The sequence below is a fragment of the Hylobates moloch genome, unplaced genomic scaffold (assembly GCF_009828535.3).
Source record: "Hylobates moloch isolate HMO894 unplaced genomic scaffold, HMol_V3 SCAFFOLD_4, whole genome shotgun sequence".
NCBI lineage: Eukaryota > Metazoa > Chordata > Mammalia > Primates > Hylobatidae > Hylobates > Hylobates moloch.
This window is the reverse complement of record NW_026652279.1, coordinates 146,338,823-146,355,804: the sequence shown is the minus strand read 5'-3', so window position 1 is coordinate 146,355,804 and position 16,982 is coordinate 146,338,823. Positions and strand designations below refer to the sequence as shown.

The following is a 16,982-nucleotide window of genomic DNA, read 5'->3' as shown; positions in this document are numbered from 1 at the left end:
AAGCTGGTATCAATTTGCAAGCAGACTCTATGGCTGGCTCTGTTTTTACTCTTTATATTGGTCAATTTCAATGAGAGATCATTAGTTTCACTTTTGTGAGCAAAACTATCAGAAAATTCACTTTTCCCAACAGGACTTAACCAAGACATTCTAATCATAATCCTGTATTTCAAGAAATGTCACTAACAAGGCAAGCCAGGCATCCATTGCCACCCTGGTAGGTCTTTATGTGGATAAAACTTGCCTTTAAGCTGCAGACAGCTCTTTAATCTTATAATGGTTCAGAATTGTCCAACTGTATTCTGTTTTTAGACTTTTCACTGGAAGAGAAATCCACCCTGAGTGTCTTATTTTATTAACCTATTTGGCTGGATAGATCAAAGTTTCAAAAATAATAAGACCAGGATTTCTATTACTTTATATAATGATACAATTCTCCTACAGTTCTTGTGAAAAGTACCTACAGAGATTAGAACATTTTTATTTTATATTTGGCATTGTGTAAATTTAAATTACAGAGTTGTTCCCATTATTATATTTGAGATGTAAATTCTTAAAAACAAATGAAAATATACCTATAAATCTAACTTTTCTTTAAATACTGCAAGCAAATAATAGCTTAAATAAAATAACATCTAAAAAGGTCACAATTTTATGACAAAGTCTAAGCTTTTAGTGACTCCTTTTTTCTATGTTACTATTTTTTACACCACAAACATACTAGAATCTCACAATTGTGTCACTTCTCATGGCCCTTTACTTCATTATTTTATATCCCCTTTTTCTTTTCCTTTTATTAAAGCAGCAGAGGTCTGTTTGGAGCCCCCCTGCTTGGCACTGCTGCAGGGATTTAAACTTCAGCAGGTTCAAAGAAAACAAGAATTATAAGGAGAAGCCTTGGATTTATATAGATTCTTTTGAAGAGCTCAAAGTATGAGAAACCTTGCATGGTCAGGGTTAAGGTTACAAAGGGTAGACCATGCCATCGCTGTGTTCTTGTCAGCCTCTCATCCTTCTATATGATTCCAAAAACACCTTACTGAAAATGATAGACACATTATCAGTTAGAGTCCCATCAGGAAACACAGTTCTACTCATATTTTTCAAGAGTCTTTATGAAATATTTGCAGAAGTAAGGGCCAGGTTAAGGGAAATAACAAAGGGCATTGAGACATTCAGAGTCTAACATGTCTTTCCTGGCCTTACACTGGGAAAGGTAACAGGAGGAAATCATGCTACTGAAGCCCAGTGAGAGTTAGAGCCATGGATGAAGGGCTGTCCAACGGGTGCCGTAGTGATCAGTAGATATAGGCACAAGCTTAAAATGCTGCCCACAGCAAGAAGGGCGGATAAGAGCAATTCCTCCTCCTTTCCTCTGATCTCTCTGTAGCTCCAAATTAGCTCACCTAACTGGAAGCAAATCTATATGGAAGCCTGAGTGATGCAGTCTGTAGAGGTCCTTCTATTAGGACACAAAGAATAGAGAATGAATGTGAAACAAGGCAACAACAACAAAAAAGGCACAGTCATGACTTTTGCCATTTCGATTTTTTTTCCTTTGCTCAAAGTGAGTATTTTGTATTCAGCAGAGGGAAGACAAGATGTTAATAAATTATAATATTACTGTGGGATGATGTCAATTAAGTCATCCTGCCACTAAAATATAAATTGTAACATTAGCCAGCTCCAGAACTCATCATATGAGGGAGAGAAAACTGGGGGGAGAAAGAGGTTGAAATAGCCAAATAATAATAGATAAAGGAAGTGCATAGCTGCGAAGATGTGAGGAAATGTACAACACATGGAATATAAGAACACAGGTAGAATAGTATAAATAGGTAGAAATAGTCTTTTTATTTTGCTTAATTATATTTTGTTCATGATTCTTATAATTTTCTATATTTAGGTACTGATTTCTTTGAAATTATATATCCCCTACATACCCGAAATAGTATGGTTACAGTGGCTGATCATGTTGCATACAATAGAAGTATTTAAATTCATCGTTTATCTAATCCTTCAGACTCATTCTTCAGTATTATAGGAATGGTATAGCCCTTCAACTTTATGACCATAGGCTAGTATTGAACACAGATTTCAATCAATCAATCAATCATCAATCAATCAATTTGTTTGATTCAGGAATTCATGCCAACATATGAAATTACAATGCACAATTTGATGGATTCCACCCTGTTTAACTCTATATTATCCTTATTCCTGTAACCCTTTTGGGATCCTTTTCCACTAATACTCCCCCAACTTAGCTGATAAAGTTGGAATTATTTCACTGTTCCTTTGGTGTATATGTATGTTCTTTGGGAGCCAAATTCATTTTTTTTTTTCCCTCTGGACCATGTTGGAGTTTAACTTTTGTTAAATTTTCTGGACTAGTGATTCTTCTTACAGAACACAGGATTCTCCTTGCAAATAAACTGACTGTGATAAAATCATGGCATGATCTTTATTGAAGGAAAGACTTGTTCCTCATGCAAGGAAGGATGGGCCTGGAATCCAGGTGTTCAGATTCGTCAGCATCTGCCAAATCTCAGCTCCTTGTATTTCAAGGCCCTTTTGTTTTCCATCTACTATTTGAGACCTAGCATTTAGCTGACCTGCTGCTGGGCAGCCTGCATAGTAATATTTTTGTTTTTTAATGATGTATTAGCGAAAAACTGCTTTAGATTTGAAATACTTATCAGAAAAGCCATATATCGTAAAAAGCACCAATGCAATTCTTAAAATGAAATCATAAAGTAAAATAAAAGATGCATTTTTTTTCTCATTGTGGTTTTGATTTGCATCTCTCTAATGACCAGGGATGCTGAGCTTTTTTTCTTTTGTTTGTTGGCTGCATAAATGTCTTCTTTTGAGAAGTGTCTGTTCATATCCTTTGCCCACTTTTTGATGGTGTTGTTTGTTAATCCTGATAGTTTTATGTTGGGCTAGTAATAAAGCCTAATGGTGATTGAATGAGTTTAGAGAAGAAAAAATGCACTGGGCACTGATGTAATATTATATTATAATTCTATCGTTGGCATATAACTGTTATGCATATATATGCACATATATCTGATTGCAACAATTTATAATAAAATAAAGATATGAACTTAGTCTCAAGGATGTGATAATTCAGGAAAAGTTATAATTCAGTAAAAAGTAGGAGCAGCCCTCTTAACCTAGTTTTCTTAATAACAGAGCCGAGGCCAAAACTTATGTGCTAATATTTTATTGAGATGCGGTAGTCTCAGAAAGACAAGAATAAGACAAAATGAAAAGTGTTTCAGTAAACTTGGTCATAGTTCTGCAACACACATACGGGACTGCTTGGCCATGCTGGATATATCCTCAAAGACCATTTAAAACAAATGGATCTTGGTATGGTCCATACGGGTGAGGAAGGGTAAACAATGTATTTGCTTGCACCTCACATTTTTTGGTCTCTCGTTTGTCAAATCTACCCTCCCAGTACTCTCCAGCCGGAGAACGGAATATTCCCAGGACTCTATCTCTATAAAATCTGAGGCTTTAGTTGCCGAAAATAGTTGCTAAAATTATTTTTTGTTTGTTTCGTTCTTTTAATACCTGAGAACAGAAATAGAAGAAATGCCCAAGTGAATCGTCTTAGTTTTAGATATAATTCTCCTATTCCTCAAAAGTATAAAGGCAACCTTTATCTTCACCATAATCAGAATTATTTCAGCCAGCAGAATAAATGCACTTCATACCCATTCCAACTTGTCCATCCATATAACTCTTCCTTAGGCTTATTTTATCAGCTCTCCCAGCATTTTTCTTTACTGGCTTCTAATAAAACAGGCCAAGCTACTTGTCAGTGCCTAATAGTTAGTATATCTCTCTCCTTCCAGATATTCCTCTCCTCATATTAAGTTGATGACAAATTGAAATACTCCTAGCTCTTTCCAGTGGAAGGATTTATCTTTACCGCTGTGTTTTAGGACTCCCCGTTGGTGGGGCTATAAAATGGCAGAAGCGTATCCTAGCAAATGCCAGCTTAGTGCACTAACCAATCTCTTAAACAAGGCGAAGACCTTTTCTCCTCTGTCAATTTTTCATAGGAAATCCTTTATGAGGCCAAGGAAATGAGTTAAAAGAGAAGAAAAGAGAAAAATAACATGAGAATCTGGTCCACTTATTTGTATGAATTGCTGACTTCTGAATCTGTTTAAAGCTGGACTCTAGTGCACAGTTTCTGTCACACAATTTGTAGCTGATGATGCACAGTTTTACAAACGGATAGATATGCTATGCAGTTCACTTTTCAATCACTTGTCTTCACTAGGGCAAGTTTATGAAAACATGAGGAGACGTGTTTCAGAGAGAAAAATTCTTGGCTCTAAAATGTTCTGGAATTATAGAATTCCAAGCTGCGTCTCTCCTATCAGGCCTTTCTAGTGACTCTTTGTACTATCTTTATCCACTATACATACTTAAAGCACCATCAAATATGCAGAGTAATGTGAACTAAGTGCTTTTTCACACATCTTTGAGTGACTACAGAGCTTCTGAGTCTGTCTCAAAGCAAGCACCTTCAGAGGCACACAGTAAATGGGGCTTAGCTACACTCCTAAATGTAATATACAATGTCTCTAAAATCCAAAGACCTTCACCAAACACTGATCCTCTTTCATGAATATAGGATGCGAAGGGTGCAAAAACTCATCCTTTATCATAGAAAGCGTATCCCAGCACATTACAGACTATTTGAATTTTAAAGATTTAAGATTTCGAATAATCATTTAATCTCTGCTAATTGTATCTGCCCACCTCTGGCACACATTTTCTTTCTATATTGTTTAGGATATTTGATACTCCATACTCACTGGATCCAATTAGCATGATGTAATTAGTACATTGCACCAGTGGAATTCTAATGAAATGTCAACATAACCAAAGTCCCTGCAGAATAAATTGTAAAGAGAATAAGAAAATTAACATAGCTCTCAGGCAAGACTATTAATGCGTACTACTGCCTTTGTCAGGTAACATTTAATTGCTTTTGATTCTCTCTACTGATGGAATATCAATATAAAATAATTCATCACTCAATACCATGTTGCTCTGTCCTCAGTAAAAGATACCATATCTGTAGTAGCAGTTGCAATTGGGGCTGCCCTTTGGTTAAGATCAGAGTTGTCCACCACCATCCATCTGGTACCTGCAGAGGGCAGATGGACAACTGAATAGGAGGTATGGAGAGGACAGCTACACTAGCGACCTCCAAGTCTTTATTAGCATCACTAATCACTGTACGTCATCATGCAATGTGTTATTGCTTCTAAATTACTACGTTGACAAAGTGGGGAGAAGTGTCTATGTTTTTATGTGGTCTTTCTGACCCTAATATGCTGTAACCTATAAATTAGTGACCAAAGGTTTGAGAATTTATTAATATATCAATCCCAAGTTATTAAATTTTGGCTCAGAAGAAATAACCATGGTTGTGTTGGTGGCCCCTTCTCTTCAACTCTAAAAAAAAAAAAACAAGTAAAATTTTTAGCATGTGGCCTTAGTAACTCCAACTCTATCTGGAAAACCATGATGGCATTTTTTGTTGTGTGGTGTCAGTGTCAGAAAAGACAACTTATCAAACATTTCTTACAAAGTCTTGACATTTTTTTAAATTATGCTGGTAAATCCATGCATGTCCTTTGGCATTACAGGGCTCTTCCTCAAGGGACCTGATCTCTACCTGTGGAAATGACCTATGGATTTGTGAACTAGAAACTGAGGGAAGAACCATACTTTTCCCTTTTTTCCATGTTTCCCAGCTTTACTGAAAGGTACAATTGGTATGCAAAAAACTGCATATAATTAATATATACAATTTGGTGGGTTTGGACATATGTATACACTTGTGTTACCATCACCACAATCCAGATAATCAACATGTCCATTCTCTCCCAAAGTTTTCTTGTGTCTTTTGTATGTGGGGGCGGCGGTGTGTATGGTAAGAATATTTGACATGAAGTCTACCCTCTTAAAAAATGTATACTCCCCAGTTCTTGAGCTTTTATTGATACAAATCAAGTCACACCATAGTTGGCTATCCATCTCTTTTCTAGGAAAACCATGATCTATTTAGTCATTATCACAAAGCCTTGTGGATCAAGTTATCTTGATGGCCTCTCAGGTATTGTTGCCCATTAATAGTAATGCTTTCCTCGTTGATTCTGAAGGGTAAGTTTTGCCATCTGGTTTTGGCCATGCCATAGTCCCACCATGTCTATTGATTATTAGGTGGTCCATGGTATTATCCTCCCACTGAAAACTCCACCATGCAGAGAATGATTACCATTGAAATTCTAAGAAATGTTGGAGTCCCCCTTATCAGTGGATTCCCTACTAACTTAGTCCTGTTCTTAGGAAACTCTAAGAACATAATCAGGTAGTAGGTTGCCTGGTCTTGTATAAATCCATTCTATTCTAGCATTTCCACCTCTTTCTACTTTTTTTTCCTTTTTCAACACTCTGGTTCTCTTTCACAGTTCTTGAAAACCTTTACTGAGGTTTTTCAATGAAGAAGTTCATTGAAAACTGGTATAGATACCACATAGGAATTTCCAAGACTAAAAAAAGAAATGAATTTTTTAATACAGTTGCTTCCATGAAAGTATCAGTAGTCTGATATATTGTTTTCAACATTTTTTTGTGGCAAATTAAGCTTTTAATATCCAAGTGGAAAACTACTTTAAGAGATGTAGTTGAAGGAGTCAGAATTGGAAATGTGTTTAGGTTTTGGGAATGTACACCAAGTTGAGTGGTATTGATCTGGTTCCAGGAAACAACTCCAGTTGAGGCCCAGTAAGCTGTCTATATAAGAAGGAGGAAGGAAAACATTGGCAAATAAGTTCTCAGAGAAAAAACTGACTAAATAAATTTTCATGTCAAGGCCCTAACCAAGTGGAAAGGGTTTTAAGGCAATTTTCCAAGCTATACAAAGACAGAGAGATAATCAGAAAAACAAAGCCAAAGTTCGTCATAAAAATGAAGCAAAGTAGCAGAGAAACATGGATTTTTCTTAGGAGTATCTCCAGTTGGCAATGGCTTGTAAATCTAATCTAGAACAAAAATAAGAATAGTATTTTTGGACTCTGCATATTCTTGCTAATGAAAATTATAAACCTTTTTTAAGTCAGACACAGAATTGGCAATTCTAAGGCAAGACTAACATATTTTGGCAGGTTTAAGAAGTCAGAAACTAAGAAAATAATTCCTTCTCCTTAGTTCTGCTTGTGCATGTGTTTTTTGAAACAAAATTAAGTGAAATTATTATAAAATTAGAACATCTTTCCTAAATTATAAGTATCCATTTTTCTAGTAATTCCTTTGATGTTTAGATTGACATGTTATGCTAATATGTAAAATAACTTCTAAATAAATGTCACCTCTACCATTTTCCAGGGCCTATGAAGAAAAAAATGTAATATTAACAATAATTTTCTGTTTTTAATAAATGGTTAGCTAAACATGTACCAATCTAAAAAGATGCTTATTATAGAATTTAAAGGTTTCTGGAGGTTTTGAAGACATAAGATACCAAACTAATATGAGAATATTTATATAATCTTTATAAAATTAAAGAAAATACTAACATAATTTTCAGAATTTTGGCTTGAAATATCTTGAGTTTTATGTTCAGATATTTTGAACCTTTAAATAAATAATTAAAATAATGGTTTCTGTCTTAAATCAACAGAAAAACTTAAAGAAGCCTAGAATTTTATAATTAAAAACTATTAGTATTTCAGAAAATATGGATCAATATAATCAATTTGGTTTTGTCTTCATGTAGGCAGAATATATTAATTCTTATTCGGTGTTAGTGAAGCTGTTATGAAGGCACATATGTTTCTGAATGTTTTCTCTTCCATTGCCTACATTATAGTATTAGAGAATGTTGGGCCAAGTGTGACATCCTCAGCGAAATTGAAAACCAAGGTGTCTCAGGTCAGTCAGTATCACATACATAACTAAGGGATTGAGAGATTTAACAAATGAGCTGAGACAGAGATGGACACTTTGAGGAAAACATATTATTCCACCTCTTCATTTTTCTGGGTTGCATACACTCTAGCTTATTTCCTATGACTGCTCTTTTAAATAATTATTCAGCTCTGCCTAATTTCATGTTGAAACAATTCATACCATTTTTTAATTCCAAAACAATGTTTGCCTTTCTATTAGTTCTCTTGGGCTCTTTTTCAAGTATGAGTTTTAAATAGTCTCTGATACTTTGGTTGTTATTGAATGCTTTGTTAATATATTTTATCATTTTATAATCATTATTTAAAGGTCTTATCCAAGAAGAGTTCTATTTTGTAAAACTCTTGAAATGTTATTTCTCCTTTCAGTTGGATCTTCTGTCTTTTATTCATTATATAATAGATTGTTCAATAAAACAAAGATTGGACAGTACCTGCTGATGGACTTGTGCTTAAGTTTGTAGAGAGAATTGGCAGGAGCAAGCCAGGAGTGTTATGAGTTATGAGTGGCTGGGGAGAGAAGGATTTCAGGAACTGCTCCCATGATCCTGGCCTAAGTTTATAGGAAACAATGCCATTTACTGAAACAAGGAAGAAGTGGGATTTAGGGCAGATGTAAAGAAAGGAAACAGACATCTCAATTTTTAAATAAATTGTGATAGAAATCTAAGCTATTTTGTGTACAGTTCTGAGTTCATAAGAATGTTTGCCTTGAAGCTAGCTGTCAGACTATTTAATGGATTATTTACTTCTAATCCTATAAATGAACCTCCACTAATTGAAGTAATTCACATATGTTTGTGTTCTTTGCCACTAAAAGAAACTAACTAATAAACTTACCAAATTTAGGAAATGACTATTTATGGCCATGGGTGTAGAAGAGTATTTTCATTGTTTTTTTTTTTTTCTTCTTTTTTGGTGCACATGTTGTCAGCAGAAAAAATAACAGTCAAATATAAATTTTAAAATATGTAGAATTGTTAAGAGTTAAGTTAAATTTGTGTTTCATTTGACACATATTTAACAGGCTGAGAGTAAATTTTAAGCATCAGAATTAGGATAACTCATGTAAGTAAAAGTCTGTGAAAAACATTTAAAATAGAATTATAAAGATTAATCAGTTGATAGATATCCAGGAATGAAGAAATCTTATCTTCCCAATTATGAGGAAACCTCACTCTACCTAACCTAGACAAATGGATTATTTTCTCTGCAACTGAACCCTTAAAGGGCAACACTCAAAGGGGAAATTAATGTGAAATAAAATGCTGAACTTGTTTATTAGAAATTGTTTGTGATGGAGGTCTATTCTGTCATATTTATATAAGACCTATATGAAGTATTTGAAGCCAGAGGAAGTTTGCAAAGGTACATAGTGCCAGAGAAAAATCCCATCTGAATATCTAAATTATGTATGAGTAAGTGTAAGAAATATTTTAAAAGTACAGTTTTATATGCCAAGGAAGAATGGTAGAGTGTTGTGAAAGATCATGTCAGCAATATCATCTTAGATTAGAAAAAAATGCCAAATCGGATGAGTTCTGGGGATACCAACAATGATTTTACTATTTGTATGAGGCTCTGTTTTTGTGCAGAAGGACAGTGGATAGCAGTGCAATTTTAAGCAAAGGGAGATCTGTTTTTAGTGGAAATGAGTAAGCACCTTGCTATGCCTCCCAACCTTAAAACTTTTGACTTTGTGCCAGTATGTACTTGAAAAGGTCCTTGAGGTGGAAGCTAGGAACAGCCAGGACAAAAAGTGGTGCATTTCGGGGAACCACGGAGAGAAAGGGAGAAGAGGTGGATTCACAACTCTGTTAATTCACATTTACCATTTTACAATGTTTAACCATTTTTGTGAAACAATATGATAGAAAGCACACACATATGTTCGTATACTTTGAGATTACTGCTACAATTATTTGTTAGATAAAAATAATAATAAAGAAATAGAACGTTTGCATTATATAGATTAAAATATACACTATTATACTTGATGAATTTTGTTTATGAATAGATTCTTATTTGAAAAATTTTGGTTAGGGATAAGTTAGAATATATAACTCAGAAAATGTAACATGACTTCTAAGTTTGAGTAGATTGTCAAAGCAATGAAATATATAGAAGAGTGGTAATGATTTATTTCTTAAATGTGCAATAATATTACTGGGGCCATGAAACTTAACAATAACAAATAAAAACATTTCTTGACAACAAAATAAATGACTAACATACTTGGCAATATGCTCTAGATTTAGCTGTGTTACATTCAGCAGGAAGTTGTCACAGAGCAATGAACCTGCAGTACACACAGATGGCCCTACTTGTAGGAACAGATATCTGTACCCATCTTTGACAGCAGATCAACACTTTATTCTTCTTATTTTCTCTAGAATTTCTGAGTTACTACTTTTCTATGTAGAAACAAAATATGCATTTATAATTGTCTTTAACTTTTGGAATTATATTAACTGAATTAATTTGAATCATAATTATTATTCTATTGACAAAATGAAATCATTTTCACTGTATTGAATTGATTTGATTCATACTTTAACCTATAAGGTAGTTAGAAAAAGTTTTATTACAGATATACACACACACACACACACACACACACACACATATGCATTAGGAAACTGACCCAGAAAAATCAACATTATTCAACTTCTAAATTCCAACAAAGAATCAACAAAATAAATCATTTGGTTACAAAATGATGCTACAGTATTTTGCTACAGATGTTATTACTTGTATAGACATGAATTTGTGCTTAAAGATGACTAAAATTACCTTACTATTAGTTAAAATAAATCAACTTAATACTTTCATTTGCCAGGCATGATGGCTCACACCTGTAATCTCAGCACTGTGGGAAGCCAAGGTGGGAGGATCGCTTGAGCCCAGGAGTTTGAGACCAGAGTGGGCAACATAGTGAGACCTCAACTCTACAAAATTTTAAGTTAGCTGGGTATGGTAGTGCATGCCTGTGGTCGCAGCTACTTGGGGGGCTGAGGTGAGAGGGTCACTTGAGCTGGGGAAGTTGAGGATGCAGTAAGCTCGTTATCCTGCCACCATACTCCAGCCTGGGTGACAGAGTGAGACCGTCTCAAAAAAAAAAAAAAAAAAAAAAATTAATTAATTAAAGAACACTTTAATTCAATTTTAAAGATCCAGTACAATATTTTTGTCTCACCATCACCTTGATGATTTGTGGATTTTCTTTTCTTTTTTAACTTTATATAATAAAAAGTGGAAAAAAAATTAGAGCAGCAAGAAAGCTAGAAGAAATAATCATGACTTATTTGTACCTTGTCCCTAAGATGGTTAAAGTCTTCCCTTAGACTTTCCTAAAATTAGTTTGGAAACGTGATTAGGTCCCATATGACTAGAGACAGAAAAGTTCTAAGACTTCTGTCTATAATATCTTGTCCTTACCCGACCCTTTTGAGTTCCCCAAACCTTTTTTCCAATCTCAGTTCATATTCTGAGAAATATTTTCTAATTCACTCCCCAGTTACCAGTGTGATAATCTCTCCTTCTTGATATACTTTAAGCATTCTTTACTTATCTCCTATAATGTATATTGTGGCTATAATTATTATTACTTTATCATTTATATTCTGTGCCATTGTGTATCAGTGATGCAATTCTGCATTCCAGGTGATTATGGCTCACCATTCTTCCATTTGCCAGTTTGGGGATGTGTAGGACAATATCACTTTGGCAGAGAAAAAAGGAAGAAAAATATTCATCTTTGAATCATTGCTTCAATCAGTCCTGAAGCTCTTGTTATTAATATTTCTGTACTTTTCTTAGTTTTAATGGATTTGCAGTTATATTCAGGCTAAAGTGTCATAAAATGTAAACACTCATAATGTTCCATAAGCTATTCTTAGAACTTATGTGAACAATCTTAATCCATTATCTCACAATTTGTGAAGTTGATAATAATTATCCCCATTATTGAGATCAGGAAACTGATGCCTAGAAAAGTTAAAAACATACCCAGGTACACATACTAGTGAGTGGCAGAGCCAGGATTCCAATTCAGGCAGTTTGGTGTGATACCCAATCTTTGTAAACAACATGCATATTGCTTCTGCTGGCTCACAACTCACTGTATGTGTCTACTTTGCACTTTAGTTCTTTGCAGATAACTTTTTTATTGGTATTTATTGGTCTACACATCTCCAGTATTCAGCATCATGCTTGCAACATAATCAATCAAATACCAAATACACTATTATGGGCAATATGGGGTCTGTTCCTTCTAAAAGATAAAAATTACTGGGTAATAATCTATTCATTAATTGTTTCAGCAAAAAAGAGAAAAATTAACTACAGAAACTAAAAAACTACTGTCATTATTTTTGTCTAGACACTTCCCCAATGGCATCTGTCCTAAATATTCTTCAATACTTGTTCCCAACATGTTTTGAAGATATTATTTTAGTTTACAGAATAATAGCATTTGAATAGCCTGGTGGTCAACTACTCATCTCACTTTATTATCTATTTTTTATTAAAAAATTATTAAATACATGCTAACTATGTATTGAACCATGTTATGGAGTCAATGAAGTCCCTTTCAATATTGCCTCTTGATATTATGCAGGAGGTTATTTTGTTTATTTACTTTTTTAGAAACAGAGTCTCCCTCTGTCTCACAGGCTGGAGAACAGTGGCATGATCTTGGCTCACTGCAACCTCCACCTCCTGGGTTCAAGAGATTCTCCTGCCTCAGCCTCCTGGGTAGCTGGGATTACAGGCATGCACCACCATGCCAGGGTAATTTTTGTATTTTTAGTAGAGATAGGGTTTCGCCATATTGGCCAGGCTGATGTCGACTTCTTGACCTCAGGTGATCCACCTGCCTCAGCCTCCCAAAGTTCTGGGATTACAGGCGTGAGCCATTGCACCCAGCTGGGAGGTAATTTTAGAAATTCTGTTAAATATTGGCTTGAGGAAATACGCACATGGTGATCCCTTATTGTCATTTCCAGTGTCTCAGAGAAGTCAGCTATAGTCAGGGGCTTTTGATTTATTGTCCTATAAATAATATAAGAAACAACAGTCGTTAGTGGTTGGTTGGTTCAGTGGGTTTGATTTTTAGTCTTGAGAAAGAATATGGAAGAGAGAGATGAGAGAAGAAAAATAAGTTCAATATTCCAATAGGTATTTTGCTACAGCTACAATTATAATTCTAAAATTTAGTTACTGTTTTTTATTGATAATTCATCTTTTTTGTTGAAAGCAATATTATTTCTTCTGAGTAGGATATCACAGTGAATCAAAGACTTAAAACCATTATCAGCATAAATGTTTTCTTTTCTCCATTAACCCTTACCACACTAAATAGAATTATTTTAATTGTTCCTTACTTAGTAATTACCATGTGGCTTTTTAGTGCTAACTTCTGTAATAAAAAGGAAATGTATGAACATATTTAATTGAAAATTTTAGTAATAAAAAAGATGCATTTCATTTGTCTTACCTTGAATAATTATTTTCTTGTTTTCTATGTTAAAGTATGCTACTTTAAAGAAGACATTATTTTTTATTTTTTATAAAATATGTATCTTGTGGAGAAAACTATACATGCTGCCTGCTTTATTTTTAAAAAATTATTGAGATTTTTTAAACATTGATAAACTTTATTATTTATAGCAGTATTAGTTTTACAGGATAATAAGTGGTAGTACAGAGAATTCCTATTTACCCTCTTATATCCCTCCAGTTTTCCCCATTATTAGGGTTCAATATTGAATTGTACATTCTATAGGTTCTGACAAATGTATATAATATCATTTATCCACCACTATTGTATTATACAGAATAGTTACACTACACTAATATTCTTTTGTATTCCACCAATTTACCTCTTGCTCCCTCTTGCTGAATCTCTGTCAACCACTGGACATTTTACTGTCCCTATAGTTCTACCTTTTCTGTAAAGTCATTTGGTTGGAATCATGTAGTATGTAGTATTAAATATTCCCAGATTGGCTTCTTTTACTTTGCAGTACGCATTTATGGTGCTCCTTGTCTTTTCATGGCTAGTATCTTATTTCTTTTTATTAGTGTGTAATAACCCACAGTAAAGATGTACCACAGTTTATTTATTCATTCATCTATTGAAGGACACTGTATTACTCAGTGTTCTCCAGAGAAATAATCAATAGGATGTATGTGTTTATCGGCCTGTCTGCCTGTCTGCCTGTCTGTTGGTTTATTTACTAGAAAGAATGGGGTCAATCTACCAATTTAAATGTAAATCTCATCCAAAAACACCCTCACAGACACACCCAAATAATGTTTGACTATCTGTGGAATCCATGACTCCATGATCCAGTCAATTTGACACAAAAAAAGTGATTCATCACAAATATCTTGGCTGCCTCCCAGTATGGAAATCAGAAATAAATTTTATGTAAACATTACATAACTTTTTTTGTGTGTGGATGTAAGTTTCTAAATCATTTGAAACAATTCCAAGGAGTGTAATTGCTGGAACATGTAGTGAGAGTATGTTTAGTTTTGTAAGAAAATAGTAAACCATCTTCCAAAGTGAATGTACCATTTTGCATTCCCAACATCAATGAATGAGGGTTCCTGTACCAGCATGTGCTGCTGTCAATGTTTTGAATTGTAGCCATTCTAATATATGTGTAGTGATATTGCATTATTATATTTAATTTTTAATTCTCTAGTGACATATCATGTGGACCATAATTTGAATGCTTGATTGCCATCTGTATATCTTTTCTGGTGAGGTGTCTATTCAGATCTATTGCCCCCTTTTAAATTGGGCTGTTCATTTTCTTATTGTTGATTTTTAAATGTTCTTTTTATATTTTGGACACAAATCCTTCATATGACTTTCTCCCTGTTATTTGTAATTTCATTTTTTAAAAAGAGTAATGGTTTTTAATATTAATGAATTTCTATTTATCCAGTTTTTCTTTCATATATCCTGTCTTTGTTGTACCTAGAAAGTCATTATTAAGCCCAAAGTCACCTAGATTTTCTCATACACTATCTTCTAGGAGTTTTATATTTCCATTTTACATTTACATGTGAGGTCTATGTCTAGATTATTAATTTTTGCAGGTTCATGAGCTGAAAATATTATCTTTTCTTAATTAAATTGCCTTCAGTTGTTCATCAAAGATCAGTAGACTATATTTGTTTTGGTCTATTGCTGGGTTCTCTATTTTATTCCGTTGATCTATTTATCTATTACTTTGTCAGTATCAACTGCACTGATTATTATAGGTGTATAGTAAGCCTTGAACTATAGTAGTGTCAGCCCTCAACAGTCTTTATTCTGCTCCTCTGATATCTTTGGTTATTCTGTGTCTTTTGCCTTTCCACACAGACTGAGAATCAGATTGTTCATATCCACAAAAAGCATGCCAGGATTTTCACTGGGATTGTATTGAATCTGTAGATCAAACCAGAAGAATCCTACATCTTGACAATATTGAGACTTTCCACATATGCAGAATATCTCTCTATTTATTTAGATTTCTCTCATCAGTGCTTTGTAGTTTTCCTCATGGAGATCTTATACACATTTTGTTAAATATATATTTAAGTATTTAATTTTTTTGGAAATATAAATGGTATTATATATTTAATTTTCAAATTCCACTGTTCATTGATGGTATATAAGAAAGCAATTGGCTATTATATATTAACCTTGTATCTTATTACTTTTCCATAATTGCATGTTGCATTTTTTTTGTTTTTATTATTGCTGTTGATTGTTTGGGATTTTCTACATAAATAATAATGTTATCTGTGAGCAAATACAGTTTCAGTTCTTTATATCTCTATCATCTATCTATCTATCTATCTATCTATCTATCTATCTATCTATCTATCTATCTATCTATCTTTTTATTTTCCTGACTAAGGGCATTAGCTGGAACATCTCATATGATATTTAAAACAAACAGACATTGTTCCTGCTGCAACAACAATGAGCTATGTGTGACTATACTTTATCTTGTTGCTATTTCTTTCTACAGTTGAAGATCAAATAACTTGAAAAGTAACTACATTGGAAAATCTTCTAAGTATATTTTAATTTTGAAATAAAACTAGACAGTTTGCCTAAATTTGTGAGAAAAACATTAGCTTAAAAATTAGAGAATGCATGTCGTAGGAAAGAATACAACTAATAATAATCTAAGAGAAGAGATTTTATACAATGTGTTATGTATTTATATGAAAGAAACCCTTTCTTAATACAATTTTCATGTTAATTGTGTCATTTCATTCATTACCTAATGTACAATTGGAAAGTTTGAAAAAGCTAGTTTATATTCAAAACAAAACAAAAACTTGAGAATGACTTGATCTTAGGAATTCATTATGCATTATCAGTTATATTGATAAAATTAACTTAAAAAGCTGGGTTCTTCTATTGAAAAATCATCTCACACTTGATAGTCTACTGTGTATTCTCTACACTGACTAAACAACATACTAGGTATTAATAAGACCCCACTTAATCTGGGATATTTTGAAAGGCCTTAATGTGTCGGATAAATGGTAGATATAATGAAAAATGTCTTTTAGTGGAATTGATAGTAAAAGATTTATGCCTAGCTAGCTTAAAGAAAAAAAATAGTACTTTTGTGATACAGCTAATTAATGCTTACCAGGAAAGCATTATAATATCAGGATCAGAACAAAACACTGTTTTCAAAAGTAAACATACAACTTTACACAGATATAGTTACTTTTCTCCCTGTAAAAAATTTATATAAGTGCTATATCATCCTGTATTTGCATTTACCTCATAAGACATTTTGTCTACCGTAATTTTGCTATTGTATACAGTGGGCCCTCCGTATCCTTGGGTTCAACATCTGTAGATTCAATCAACCTCAAATAGAAAATGTTTCGAAAAAAATGGATAGTTGTGTCCATACCGAACATATATGCACTTTTTTCTTATCATTA

General features: G+C 33.5%; 1 protein-coding gene across 1 annotated transcript in view; it reads left to right on the top strand.

The window, feature by feature from the left end:
* Window positions 1-16,982, top strand: part of LOC131383372 (uncharacterized) — a 147,456-nt gene that overhangs the window by 40,504 nt on the left and 89,970 nt on the right. The gene's annotated exons all lie outside the window — the stretch shown is intronic.